Source organism: Triticum urartu, chromosome 6A (assembly GCF_056163025.1).
Source record: "Triticum urartu cultivar PI428250 chromosome 6A, HENAU_Tu73, whole genome shotgun sequence".
Classification (NCBI taxonomy): Eukaryota; Viridiplantae; Streptophyta; class Magnoliopsida; order Poales; family Poaceae; genus Triticum; species Triticum urartu.
This window is the reverse complement of record NC_141878.1, coordinates 95,145,780-95,160,894: the sequence shown is the minus strand read 5'-3', so window position 1 is coordinate 95,160,894 and position 15,115 is coordinate 95,145,780.

Below are 15,115 nucleotides of genomic sequence, written 5' to 3'. Positions count from 1 at the left end.
TCATCTCGAACCGACCGAGTTATGGAAATCGGTCCCACCGATTTGGCTTAGGCCATTGCACTTGCACTTTTCGGTCTGACCGAAAGTTGCAAATTGGTGTGACCGAGTTCAACTCTCTGTGAAACCCTAGCAATCTCGGAGTCACCAAACTGTGTCTTAGTCTGACCGATTTCACTAGTTTAGACTTCAACAGTTGCTTCGGTGTCACCGAGTTTAACAAATCGGTAGCTCCAAAATGTTTTCTGTGGAAAACTAAAACTAAGTTTTTGACTCATCTGTTTTGCAAAAACTCTGCACTTTGTGATGCCCATCCACTCTAACTCATCTATATCTATTCACAGGGTTTGCTGTCAGTTTGCCTTGCCAATATGTTTGACCAAAGTGATAGCCAGAACAAATCAGAAGAGCAAGTGAACTTGAGTGAGGGCTCTAGTCCCTCTAGCAGCTATGATGATGGCAGCAGGAGCACTCCAAGCAATTTGCCCAAAGCAGCTACTAGACAGAGGAAGAAGAGAACCTCAGACTCAGAGGATGAGGACTATGTGGCTGTTGAGGAAGAGGTCGACTCCAAAAAGAAAGTACTGAAGAAGGAATATGGAGCTGCTGCTGCTACCAAGCCTGGTATGCATAAGAAGGCCCCTGCCAAGAGGGTGCAAACCTTAAAGGCTAGGGCCTCAACTGTTGAAACCTCTAAGACAACTGAAGAGGCTGCTAGTGAAGGCAAGAAGAGGAAGGAGAGGGTCAAGAAGACCACTTCCAGAGTCATTGGGAGATCATCCATGTTTAGAGATCTAGCTAAAGAAGAGGAAGAGGATGCTGCACCAGCACCCAAGTCCCAAAAGCTGATGGGGATGCAATTAAGTTTGGGGCTGCCCCTTCTAATCCCAAGACTGCCCCCAAAGCTTCTGCTCCAGCTCCAAAGCCCAAGAGGAGCAGTAGAAATATTCCAGCTGCAGAGAAGAACAAGGCCCCAGTGCCTGAAGTTGAGGAAGAAGATGTTGAAGCCCAGGTGCTTAGAAAGCTTAAAGCAAAGATTCTGGATCATGATGACAGCCTTCCAGTGACAGGAGATATGAGCATCAGGAAGGATGAATGTCTCAGACTTTGGAGACAAAGTGACCCTTATGCTGTGAGGAGGAAGACTGCAGTGGACTACAAGTTCCACACCAAAGAACAACAAGATTTCTATGAAACCATTCTGCTTGACAAGAAGCCCATAGTCTGTGATATGAAGTGGGCTGATTGGGAATTCATTGATGAGAATGAAGACCACTTTCCAGGTGTGTATGAGAGCTTCAGAGCTTGTAGTGTTGACAAGTTTGTGGGTCAGAAACTGACAAAGTGGAATGATGAACTCATCATGCAATTTTATTCTACAACTCATTTCTATCCAGATGGAAGAATAGTTTGGATGTCAGAGGGTACAAGGTACCAATCAACTGCTGATGAATGGGCAAAGTTGATAAATGCCCCTGAAGAGCATGAAGATGAGTTGGATGTCTATGCCAAGAAGAAGAAAGACCACAACTCTATGGCCAACATGTACAAGGAGATCCCAGATAAGGCATTGGAAACACATAAGCTTGAGTCTGTACATTACTTGTTGTCTGGTCTAGCTACTATCAACATAATCTTGAGGCATACATTTTTGCCCAAATCTGGAGATCACAAGATGATCAGAGGCCATTAAATCAACTTGCTGTAGATATTTGATGTGCCTCAGAAGTTCAAAGTTATGAGCCTAATTGTTGAAACAATCAAGAGGACAACTGCTGATCAGAAAAGATCTTGTGGGTATGCTCCACATATTCAGGTGCTCATCAACTCAAAGATGGGCACAAGTACTTATCTTTTGGACAAGGAGCATCTACCTTTGAGACCAGAATTTGAGGACAACACTGTTGTGATGAATGAGGATGATCCCACATCTGTGCAAGCACAAGAAAAAAGAGAGAAGGCAAAGGCTGAGAAGGCTGCAAAGATGCCCAGTGTTGAGGAGGCATCTCAAGTGTTCTTAAAGTCAAAATAAGATCAACTTGCTTATCTGATTCAAGCAACTTTGAGGATTGAGAAGGGCTTGGCCACCCTGAACAAAAATCAAGAGAGCTTGGAGAGGATCATTGAGACCAAATTCTATGATCTTAATATGAAAGTGACTGAGATGCAGACAATTGTTGAGCAGCTCCAGGAGGAAGTAGAGAATAGTAAAGGGCAGGCTACCACAGATGCCTTTCAGAGAGTGCTTAGAGGTCAGAGATCTGCTGCAGTGCCCATGGCTGACACTAGAGCTACCAGATCAGCACGAGCAGCTACAGCTTCAGTGCCACCTCCAGTTGCCACTCCACCAGCTCCAACAATGTCTACAGATGCTTTCGTCCTTGGAGTCCTCTCAACACCACCTCCCGAAGACTAAGCCTAGATACACATAGCACTATGCATTTTCAAACTTTTTGGTAACTTGTTGCCAAAGGGGGAGAAATGTATAGATCATATGCTTCGAGAGAGTGTGTTTTTGCCTCTTTGGTCTTTTTTCTATCTGGTTGATACTTCTGTGTGTGCTTGTTCAATACTCTTTATGTGTGAGATACTTGTATGATCATGTGTTTGATCATATCCTACTTTAACGCTTGCTTGGATGATATTATCTTTTATATCTCATATATTATCATTCACTTTGCTTGGTGATGAGCGCATGTTTTTGCCTTATATCATTTCAAGCGCTCCACCAAGATGCATGTGACATGGAAGAGTAACCCATGATCCTAATCGATTGTGCATTTGCATTCAAACATAGATTTCAAATAATGCACAAATTTAGGGGGAGCTCTTGCTTATCACATACTTCTCAAAGCGACGATGTATTTCAATCTTATTATCATTTGTCGAAGCTTTGATCTATATGTTGTCATCAATTGCCAAAAAGGGGGAGATTGAAAGTGCAACTATTCCTGGGTGGTTTTGGTAATTCCTAACAACATATAGCTCATTGAACTAATGTTATTTTAAGATGATCATTTCAGAAAGTCCAATGATTGGCATGGCATGGATCAGGAATGTGGACCCCTCAAAATGCTAAGGACACACATTGGCTTAAGCTCAAGACTCTACATTTTCATTTTAGTGATCCAATATCACATTGAGTCCGTAGGAAAAGCCAATACTATTAAAAGAGGATGAGGTGTTGCTTAATGGCTTGCTTGCTCAAAATGCTTAGTGATATGCTCCAAAAGCCCTCAACCACTTTCTCATATTAACATATGTCCCAAACCAAAAGTCAAACTCGACTCCACCAATTTGATCTATCCAGCGCCACCGAGTTCATTTGACATAGCCACTGCCAGAAACCCTAGTCACTTCGATCTCACCGATAGGGATCTCAGTCTTACCGAGATGGGATTGCAAACTCTCTGTTTCCCTTCGTAATGTTTTGGTCCAACCAACATGAGCGATCGGTCCCACCGAGTTCGCAATGCAAACTCTCTATTTCCCTTTCGTAACATTTCGGTCTCACCGAAATGAGCGATTCGGTCCCACCGAGTTTGTCCGACCAACTCTCTGTTTGCCTATTACAGAAATCGGTCCTACCGAGTTTATGTGATCGGTCTCACTAAGATTACGTTATGCCCTAACCCTAATGAAATCGGTCCCACCGAGTTGACATGTGGGTCCCACTGAAATTCCTAACGTTCACATTTTGAACTAAATCGGTCTGACCGAGTTTAACTATTCGATCCCACCGAGTTTGGTAAGCTGTGTGTAACGGTTAGATTTTGTGTGGAGGCTATTTATACCCCTCCACCCACTCTTCATTCATGGAGAGAGCCATCAGAACATGCCTACACTTCGAGCATATATTTTCTGAGAGAGAACCACCTACTCATGTGTTGAGACCAGGATATTCCATTCCAATCACAAAAATCTTGATCTCTAGCCTTCCCCAAGTTGCTTTCTACTCAAATCATCTTTCCACCAAATCCAAATCTGTGAGAGAGAGTTGAGTTTTGGGGAGACTATCATTTGAAGCACAAGAGCAAGGAGTTCATCATCAACACATCATTTATTACCTTTTGGAGAGTGATGTCTCCTAGATTGGTTAGGTGTCACTTGGGAGCCTCCGTCAAGATTGTGGAGTTGAACCAAGGAGTTTGTACGGGCAAGGAGATCACCTATTTCGTGAAGATCTACCCTAGTGAGGCAAGTCCTTCGTGGGCGATGGCCATGATGGGATAGACAAGGTTGCTTTCTTCATGGAACCTTCATGGGTGGAGCCCTTAGTGGACTCGCACAACCGTTACCCTTCGTGGGCTGAAGTCTCCATCAACGTGGATGTATGATAGCACCACCTATCGGAACCACGCCAAAAATCTCCATGTCTACATTGCATTTGCTCCCTCCAAACTCCCCCCTTTACCTTCATGTGCAATGTTTTTACATTCCGTTGCTATACTCTTAGACTTGCATGTGTAGGTTGATTGCTTGACTTGTGCTAAGTTGCTAAGTAGTCTAATCACCCCCCTCTAGACATACTTTTAGGACTTTTAGGGGTAGTTGGAAGTTATTTGCTTCGTTTGTTTCTTGTCATTGTTTAGGCCCCTTCGTTACTTCAGCTCTTCTGTCGGTTTCTCCCTTTTTTATCTTGTGCCTCTTCGTGAGCATGTCCTTGACCCTTTATGCCATGTTGTGGAGCGACGTGAATTTGTTGAGCGCATAATTGCAAAAGGAGAAGACGCTCAGCCAGCCCCCAAGGAGGATGTGTGCTAAATGCATGAACCGGGTGCAGAAAACACGCTTGTTTAATGTTGTCAATGCCCTGCAATGGTGCGCAATGTCATTGCTTTTAAAATGTTGTGGCTTATGTTACCCTTGCGCACAACCAAGCAGGTCAGTGTATTCAGCTGCCGCCTCACTGGTTTCTCCGAAGTAAAACAATTCACTTAAAGTTAATTTTAAGGCTTGACATTTGATTAAATGCTGAAAACAACAATTCCAGGTTTCGAGCCTTATCCAGGTCATGTTTCATAAAAAGAATTGTATCATTAGTAGTGCGGAATAGAGAGGCCACCATCCACAGGCTGTAGCATTACTCCTGCAATCTGACCGTCCTACTTGACGATCAATTAGAATAGCCAAGATGTCAGCAATAATGTTAAATAACATTGGAAAATTAAGGCAAAATCCTAATGATCCAAATCCCTAGAAACTCTATGAAATTCCTTTGAATGAAGGGAGCCCAGAATCCGAGTCATTTTTGTGTGTGTTGTCCTTTCCTCCTCTTTCTTTGTGGCTTCCCATGATCCCAACTTCGCTAACATTGGAAGCTTGTAGTGTTTTTGTCGCACATATCATTAGCCCGAAGCTTCGCGATTGGCCATGGCGCTTTTGATATGTCCTGGTGATCATGATGGAGGTGGCAGTGGTGACTGTAGAGAGATAGTTTGGCAATGCAATATTCGTTGTATTGATTGGGTGTCGGTGCACGTATATATAAGTACATGTAGGCCTCAACCTCAACTATACATAACTAGGAGGTGGGCCACAATATATGCAATACATGCAACACATATATACTGAACACCCCCGACAGTCGAAGCGTCGTCGGAGACACAGAGACTGGACCGAAACTCCTTGAAGACGGGAGTAGGCAATCCCTTAGTCATCACGTCAGCAAACTGTTGCGTCGTCGGAACATGGAGAACCCAAACACGGCCAAGGGCAACCTGCTCATGCACAAAGTGAATACCGAGCTCAATATGCTTCTTACGTCGATGGTGCACCGGGTTGGCGGAGAGGTAGACCGCGCTAATGTTATCGCAGTAGACAAGAGTGGCCTTATGAACATCACAAAGAAACTCCTGGAGCAGCTGACGGATCCAAGAGCATTTGACCACGGCGTTAGCCACAGCCCGATACTCTGCCTCGGCGCTGGAGCGGGAGACCGTGGGTTGTCGCCTTGATGACCAAGAGATCAACGAGGGCCCAAGGTAGACACAGTAGCCGGACATAGAGCATTGGGTGTTGGGGTAGCCTGCGCAGTCGGCGTCCGAGTAGGCGATGAGGTCGGTGGAGGCGGAGGCCGTCAGGGTGAGTCCCAAGGACATTTGCCGCGTATGTAACGGAGAATACGCTTCACCAAGTACCAATGAGAGTCACGCGAGGAGTGCATGTGGAGGCAAACCTGCTGAACAACGTACTGCAGGTCCAGTCGGGTTAGCGCCAGGTACTGTAAAGCACCAACAATGGAGTGATAGAATGCTGCATCAGACGGGAGAGACCCCACCAGAGCAGAGACCTTCGCCTTCGTGTCGACGGGGGTGGGCGCCGGTTTGCATTTAAGCATACCATCATGTTCCAGAAGCTCGTGGGCGTACTTCTGCTGATGCAGAAAGAAGCCGTCAGCCCGACGGACCACCTCGATGCCGAGGAAGTAGTGCTGAGGCCCCAAGTCCTTGAGGCTCATCACGAAGACGAGCCGCCGGCCTCTGAAGGAGCTCGGGGGCGGACGCCGTGAGGATGATGTCGTCAACATAGAGCAGCAGATATGCAGTGTGAGCTCCCTGATGATACACAAAAAGTGAGGAATTGGAGCGAGTGGAACGAAAGCCTAGAGACTGTAGGAAGGCTGTGATACGCTGGTACCAAGCCTGTGGCGCCTGCTTCAACCCGTAAAGAGAACAAGAGAGCAAGCACACAAAGTCCGGATGCTTGGCGTCGACGAAACCAGTGGGCTGCTCACAGAACACCTGCTCGGTAAGATGATCGTGCAAGAAGGCATTGGAGACATCCAGCTTATGCATAGGCCAGGCTCGTGAGACCGCCAAATGAAGCATGGTGCAGATCGTGCACGGTTTCACAACTGGAGCAAAGGTGTCAGTGAAGTCCACGCCCGCGTGCTGCCGAAATCTATGAACCACCCACTGAGCCTTGTAGCGCTTGAGAGAACCATCTAGGCTGGTCTTGTGGTAGAACACCCACTTGCCAGTGATGACGTTGGCACGAGGGAGTCGCGGAACAAGATGCCACGTGCGGTTGCGCTGCAGGGCGTCGAACTCCTCCTACATCGCTGTGAGCCAGTGGGGATCCTGAAGGGTAGCGCGAGCGGAGGTGAGGATTGATACATCTCCGTCGTATCTACTTTTCCAAACACTTTTGCCCTTGTGTTGGACTCTAACTTGTATGATTTGAATGGAACTAACCCGGACTGACACTGTTTTCAGCATAATTGCCATGATGTTGTTTTATGTGCAGAAAACAAAAGTTCTCAGAATGACCTGAAACTCCACGGAATACCTTACAATAAATAATAAAAAATCCTCGCCAAAGATGAAGACCAGGGGGCCCACACCCTTCTCACGAGGGTGGGGGGCGCGCCCCCTACCTCGTGGCCCCCCTGGAGACCCCCAGACTCCAACTCCAACTCTATATAACTGCTTTCAGAGAGAAAAAAATAGGAGAGAAGAAATCATCGCGTTTTACGATACGGAGCCACTGCCAAGCCCTAAAACCTCTCGGGAGGGCTAATCTGGAGTCCGTTCGGGGCTCCGGAGAGGGGGATTCGTCGCCGTCGTCATCATCAACCATCCTCCATCACTAATTTCATGATGCTCACCGCCGTGCGTGAGTAATTCCATCGTAGGCTTGCTGGACGGTGATGGGTTGGATGAGATTCACCATGTAATCGAGTTAGTTTTGTTAGGGTTTGATCCCTAGTATCCACTATGTTCTGAGATTGATGTTGCTATGACTTTGCTATGCTTAATGCTTGTCACTAGGGCCCGAGTGCCATGATTTCAGATCTGAACCTATTATGTTTTCATCAATATATGAGTGTTCTTGATCCTATCTTGCAAGTCTATAGTCACCTATTATGTGTTATGATCCGTTAACCCCGAAGTGACAATAATCGGGATACTTACCGGTGATGACCGTAGTTTGAGGAGTTCATGTATTCACTATGTGCTAATGCTTTGTTCCGGTTCTCTATTAAAAGGAGGCCTTAATATCCCTTAGTTTCCATTAGGACCCCGCTGCCACGGGTGGGTAGGACAAAATATGTCATGCAAGTTCTTTTCCATAAGCACGTATGACTATATTCGGAATACATGCCTACATTACATTGACGAATTGGAGCTAGTTCTGTGTCACCCTATGTTATGACTGTTACATGATGAACCGCATCTGGCATAATTATCCATCATTGATCCAATGCCTACGAGCTTTCCATATACTGGTTTACGCCTATTTACTTTCCCGTTGCTATTGTTACAATCACTACATAATACCAAAAATATTACTTTGCTTTAATTACTCTTTTGTTACCGTTACCATCACTATCATATTACTTTGCTACTAAACACTTTGCTGCAGATACTAAGTTTCCAGGTGTGGTTGAATTGACAACTCACCTGCTAATACTTGAGAATATTCTTTGGCTCCCCTTGTGTTGAATCAATAAATTTGGGTTGAATACTCTACCCTCGAAAGCTGTTGCGATCCCCTATACTTGTGGGTTATCAAGACTAATTTCTGGCGCCGTTGCCGGGGAGCATAGCTCTATTCTTTGAGTCACTTGGGATTTATATTTGCTGGACACTATGAAGAATTTGAAAGACGCTAAGACAACAATTTATCCCTCAACTACGAGGGGAGGTAAGGAACTGCCATCTAGCTCTGCACTTGATTCACCTTCTGTTATGAGTAATCTTGCAACACCAACACCTGCTTCTGCTATTCGTTCTGATATGTCGCATGTTATTGATGATGCTACTTCCGCTATGCATGATACTTATGATGAAACTACCTCTATGCCTGATACTACTATGCCACTTAGTGATTTTCTCGAGGAACGACTTGCTAGGGCTAGAGAGATTGAAAATATTGAATCTGATTATGATGATGAAAGTGATGATGAAGAATCACTTGTTATTCCTGAGGGTTATTTATTTGATCAAGAAGCTACTTTAGCTATTTTAGCTTGCAAAGATAGATATGAACTCAAAAGGTTATTAGCTAATGGAATAAGCAATCTCTAAATGCTAGGATGAGACCTGACCCTGCTTTTGCTACTTCACCTATCTGTGTTGCCGATAAGGATTATGAATTCTCTGTTGATCCTGATATAATTACTTTGGTTGAATCTGATCCTTTTCATGGCTATGAATCTGAAACTGTTGTGGCACATCTTACTAAATTAAATGATATAGCTACCGTGTTCACTAAAGATGAGAGAACTCGTTACTTTTATATCCTTAAAATATTTTCATTCTCATTAAAGGGTGATGCTAAGATACAGTTTAATTCTCTTGATCCTGGTTGTGTGTGTAGTCCCCAGGATATGATATATTACTTCTTTGCTAAATATTTCCCTGCTCATAAGAAACAAGCTGCTTTAAGGGATATATATTATTTTGTGCAAATTAAAGAAGAGAGTCTCCCACAAGCTTGGGGGAGGCTTCTCCAATTACTTAATGCTTTGCCTGATCATCCTCTTAAGAAAAATAAAATACTTGATATCTTTTATAATGGACTAACCGTTGCTTCCAGAGATTACCTGGATAGTTGCTGGTTCTCTTTTCAGGGAAAGAACACTGGATGAAGCTGAAATCTTATTGAATAATGTGTTGACAAATGAAAATAATTGGACACCTCCGGAGCCGATTCTTGAGCCAGCTCCTGCTCCAATTAATGATCCTATTCCTAAACCAACTCCGAAGAAGAGAGGTATTTTATTTCTCAGTCCCGAAGATATGCAAGAGGCAAAGAAATCTATGCAAGAAAAAGGTATTAAAGCTGAAGATGTTAAGAATTTACCTCCTATTGAAGAAATACATGGTCTTAATTTACCGCCTGCTGAAGAAACATATGATCTTAATCCTTTATTTATTGAAGAACCTCCAGACCTCGATAACCCGACACAGGTAGTAAAGGTAAATTCTCTCTATAGATATGATAAAGCTGAAATCCCTCCTGCTAAAATTGCTAGTCAATGCTTGGATGAGTTTGATAATTTTATGTTTAAACAAGAAGACTTCAATGCTTATTTTGGTAGACAATTAAAACAAGATGCTGATATGATTAAATACTTGGGTGATTATATGGCTAATATTAGAGGTGAACTTAAACTTGTTAGCAAACATGCTTCTATGGTTACCACTCAAGTAGAACAAGTACTTAAAGCTCAAAAGGAATTGCTCAATGAGATGAATAGTAAGAAAAATGATTATGTTGTTAAAGTGGCTACTAGAACTGGTAGAATGACTCAGGAACCTTTGTATCCCGAAGGCCACCCTAAGAGAATTGAGCAAGATTCTCAGAGAAATAAAATTGATGCACCTAGTTCTTCTAAAAGGAAGAAAAAGAAAAATGATAGAACTGTGCAAACTTCTAGTGAACCTATTGCTGAACCACCTGATAATCCAAATGATATCTCTATGTCTGATGCTGAAACACAATCTGGCAATGAACATGAACCTAATGAAAATGTTAATGATGATGTTCATAATAATGCTCAACCTAATAATGATAATGATAATGATGTAGAAATTGAACCTGCTGTTGATCTTGATAACCCACAATCAAAGAATCAACATTATGATACGAAAGACTTTGTTGCTAGGAAACATGGTAAAGAAAGAGAACCTTGGGTTCAGAAACCCATGCCTTTTCCTCCCAAACCATCCAAGAAAAAGGATGATGAGGATTTTGAGCGCTTTGCTGAAATGATTAGACCTATCTTTTTGCGTATGCGATTAACTGATATGCTCAAAATGAATCCTTATGCTAAGTACATGAAATATATTGTTACAAATAAAAGAAAGATACCAGAAGCTGAAATTTCCACCATGCTTGATAATTATACTTTTAAGGGTGGAATACCAAAGAAACTTGGAGATCCAGGAGTACCTACTATACCATGCTCCATTAAAAGAAACTATGTTAAAACTGCTTTATGTGATCTTGGAGCCGATGTTAGTGTTATGCCTCTCTCTTTATATCGTAGACTTGATTTGAATAAGTTGACACCTACTGAAATATCTTTGCAAATGGCTGATAAATCAACTGCTATACCTGTCGGTATTTGTGAGGATGTGCCTGTTGTAGTTGCAAACGTTACTATTTTAACAAACTTTGTTATTCTTGATATTCTCGAGGACGATAGTATGTCTATTATTCTTGGAAGGACTTTTCTTAATACTGCAGGGGCTGTTATTGATTGCAACAAAGGCAATGTCACTTTTCATGTTAATGGTAATGAGAATACGGTACACTTTCCGAGGAAACAACCTCAAGTTCATAGTATCAATTCTATCGGAAAAATTCTAGCGATTATATTTGGAGGTTTTGAATTTCCTCTTCCTACTGTCAAGAAGAAATATGATATACTTATTATTGGGGATGTGCATATCCCCGTTGAGGTAACCTAGTGTTATTCGAAATTTCTTTGGCTTCATGTTAATCGGAATGAGTTTGTTAACAAGACTTGATCAACCTTGTTAGTGGATTCCTTTTGACGAGTATGAGATAGATGAAACTAGAAGCACAACCCTCTGTACCCTCTCTATACTTTCTGTTATTTAGTTGAAATAAAATTAAAATAAATAATTTTCTGTCTGTTATCTGATTATCCGTGCAATATAAAAATACCTTGAAAATAAAAGTTCACCAAATGCCCTGAAAATTAAATATGATTTTTTTTCTAGAATATTTGAGGATTTATGGAACAAAGAACACACCAGGGGGGCCAACCACCTTGCCACGAGGGTGGAGGGTGCGCCCCCTGCCTCGTGGGCCCATGGTGGCCCTCCTCCACTTATTCCTGCACCCATCCTCTTCTTCTTCCTCACACAAACACGAAAACCCAGCTCAAACCCGAGTGCAAGCTCATTTTGCTACCATTTTCGATCTCCTTGCTCAAAGCACCTCTCACAAAACTGCTTGGGGAGATTGTTCCTTGGTATGTGACTTCTTCATTGGTCCAATTAGTTTTTGTTCTAGTGCTTTATTCATTGCAATTTTTTGTTGCTTAGGTGACCCTGTTCTTGAGCTTGCATGTCAAATTTATATGGTCAAAAGTAGTTTTGATGCATGATATAGGCTCTAGGCACTTGTAGGAGTAGTTGCTATCAATATTATTGAGTTTGGTTTACTTTTATTTTGAAGTTACTAAAAAATTTCAGAATTTTTCAGAGGAAGAAATATGTTTAGGAAAATGTTCCAAGGTGGTTCTTCAAGGAAGCAAGGACCCGGGCTTGCAATGCGTGATGCTGACGAAGAGCCACCAAGAGACACTCCAGTGCGTCCTTGTGAGTGGCCTTCTGAAAATTTTATGGATCGAGCGGGAATTAAAGAAGAATTTAACGCATATTTGCGTAATGCCGATCTTGAGGACTTTGAGGCAGACAAATGCCCCCAGTATCATGAGCTCACAAGCTCTTTTGTGAGGAGGTTTGAGTATTCATCTTCGCGTAATTCTCCTTCAGTCATGTTTGATCTTTATGACAAATTTTATACCTTGGACTTAGAGGATTTCACTTTTGGTTGCAAACTTCCACAATGGGGCAGTGTTAGGGATCCCCCTAAATCTGAATTTAGAAACTTTCTTGCTAGTATAACTGTAGGGGAATCTAGAGATATAACGCAAGCTACCATAGGGAGCATTCACTTTCCTGCTATACATTATTTTGCTCTCTTCATAGGTAGGTGCATAAATGCTAAGGATGAAGCATGTCACATGTGTGTCCCTGACCTTAGCATTCTTAGGAGTGCTGTGTCAGGAGACCAATCTTATCATATGGGAGCCATTGTAGCTCGTAGGTTGCATCATAATAGATATAATGGAGATTTCTTTGGAGGAATTTATGCAACCCGCTTAACTAAATTTCTTGAGATAGACGTTCGTGAAGGAGACATGGAGTTGCCTCCTACTTATTTAGATTTTGATTCTATGGTTTCTCACCATTTTGTCAAGAGGAACGAATCGCCTCTCCAGTACTGACTAATCTTTGACAGACGCCGTGCTGTCCATATTACTCTCCCTGCTCCTGCTTTCTTTGATTATCAGGCAAGAGGAGGATATACTATTACCAGAGAGGAGGAAGATGAGTACGAGAGGAGAGCAGAGGCCGCTCGTCGCCACACTGCAGCTCAGGAGGCGATAGCCGCTGCATCGTAGTATGACCCCAACAACTATTATTATGGATATCAGCCAGGCCAGCCGTGGCCATAGACCAACTTAGGCCAAAAGCCTAAGCTTGGGGGAGTACGTATTTCTCACCGACATTACATTTATGTTCACACACACTCATTGCTAGATGTCGGTGCTCATACTTTTTCATTGTATCATCCATGCTAGTTTATTTCCTTTTATGCTTTCTTCTTGTGTGTTTAATAAACCTTAAGAAAAAACCAAAAAAATAGTTGTAGCTTTTAATTAATTTACTTTCCATGCTTGTAGTAGTAATTTAAAAGAAAACCCAAAAATATTTCATGTTCTTCTTTTGCTTGTTGGGAGCTTTCCCATGTAAATAGTTTTATTTCTTTTCTTTCTTTGGGGTCAGTAGGAGAAGACCATGATTAAATTGTTGAAGTGGCTCTTTTATGCATTATTGTTTATCTGACAGAAGAGCCCATATTGCCTTGTCTTCTCCTGTTTATTGAATGCCTGCAGATTCCAGCTTAGTCCAATGCACGTGCACTCTTATTATTATTCACATTGTTCGGTCGTGCAAGTGAAAGGCAATTATGATGATATATGATGGACTGACTGAGATAAGAAAGGCTGGTACGAACTCGACCTCTTTGTTTTTGTAAATATGATGAGTTCATCGTTCTTGATTCAGCTTGTTATGAATAAACATGTTTGCAATGACAATTAGAGATCATAGTTGCTTGTGCCATGCTTGATTAGCTATGAGTTATAATGGTTTACCTTGCGTGCCAACATGCTATTAAAATGGTTATGATGTGGTATGATAGGGTGGTATCCTCCTCTGAATGATTTAAGTGACTTGACTTGGCACATGTTCACGCATGTAGTTGAAACAAAACAACATAGCCTTCACGATATTTATATTCATGGTGGATTATATCCTACTCATGCTTGCATCCAATGTTTATTAATTTTAATGCATGTACATGGCTATTGTCGCTCTCTAGTTGGTCGCTTCCTAGTCTTTTGCTAGCCTTCACCTGTACTAAGCGGGAATACTGCTTGTGCATCCAAACTCCTTAAACCCCAAAGTTATTCCACATGAGTCCACTATACCTTCCTATATGCGGTATCTACTTGCCGTTCCAAGTAAATTTGTATGTGCCAAACTCTAAACCTTCAAATAATCATCCTGTTTTGTATGCTCGAATAGCTCATGTATCAACTAGGGCTGTCTGTATCTTCCATGTTAGGCGGGTTATTCTCAAGAGGAGTGGACTCCGCTCCTCACTCACGAGATAAATGGATGGTCACCGGGATGCCCAGTCCCATGCTTTATGCAAACTAAATCAAAATAATTGCAAACAAAACTCCCCCTGGGACCTGATGTATGTTGGAGGCACTCGTTGTTTCGAGCAAGCCATGGATTGATGTTTGTTGGTGGAGGGGGAGTATAAACTTTACCATTATGTTTGGGAACCGCCTATAATGTGTGTAGCATGGAAGATATCGCCATCTCTTGGTTGTTATCTTGACAATGAAAGTATACCGCTCAAAATATTAATTACCTCTATTTCCAAATCGAGCTCTGGCACCTCTACAAATCCCCGCTTCCCTCTGCGAAGGGCCTATCTATTTACTTTTATGTTGATTCATCACCATCTTATTAAAAAGCACTAGCTGGAGAGCGCAACTGTCATTTGCATTCATTATTGTTAATTTACATTGGGTGTGACTATGATTGGATCTCTTTTACCATGAATTACAATGTCTAGTCAGTCCTTGATCTTTAAAGGTGCTCTGCATTTATGTTTTGCGGTCTCAGAAAGGGCTAGCGAGATACCATCTTGTTATATCATATTATGATTGTTTTGAGAAAGTGTTGTCATCCGAGATTTATTATTATGGCTTGCTAGTTGATTATGCTATTGATATGGGTAATCATGAGACCTGAGAATTATTGCAAATGTG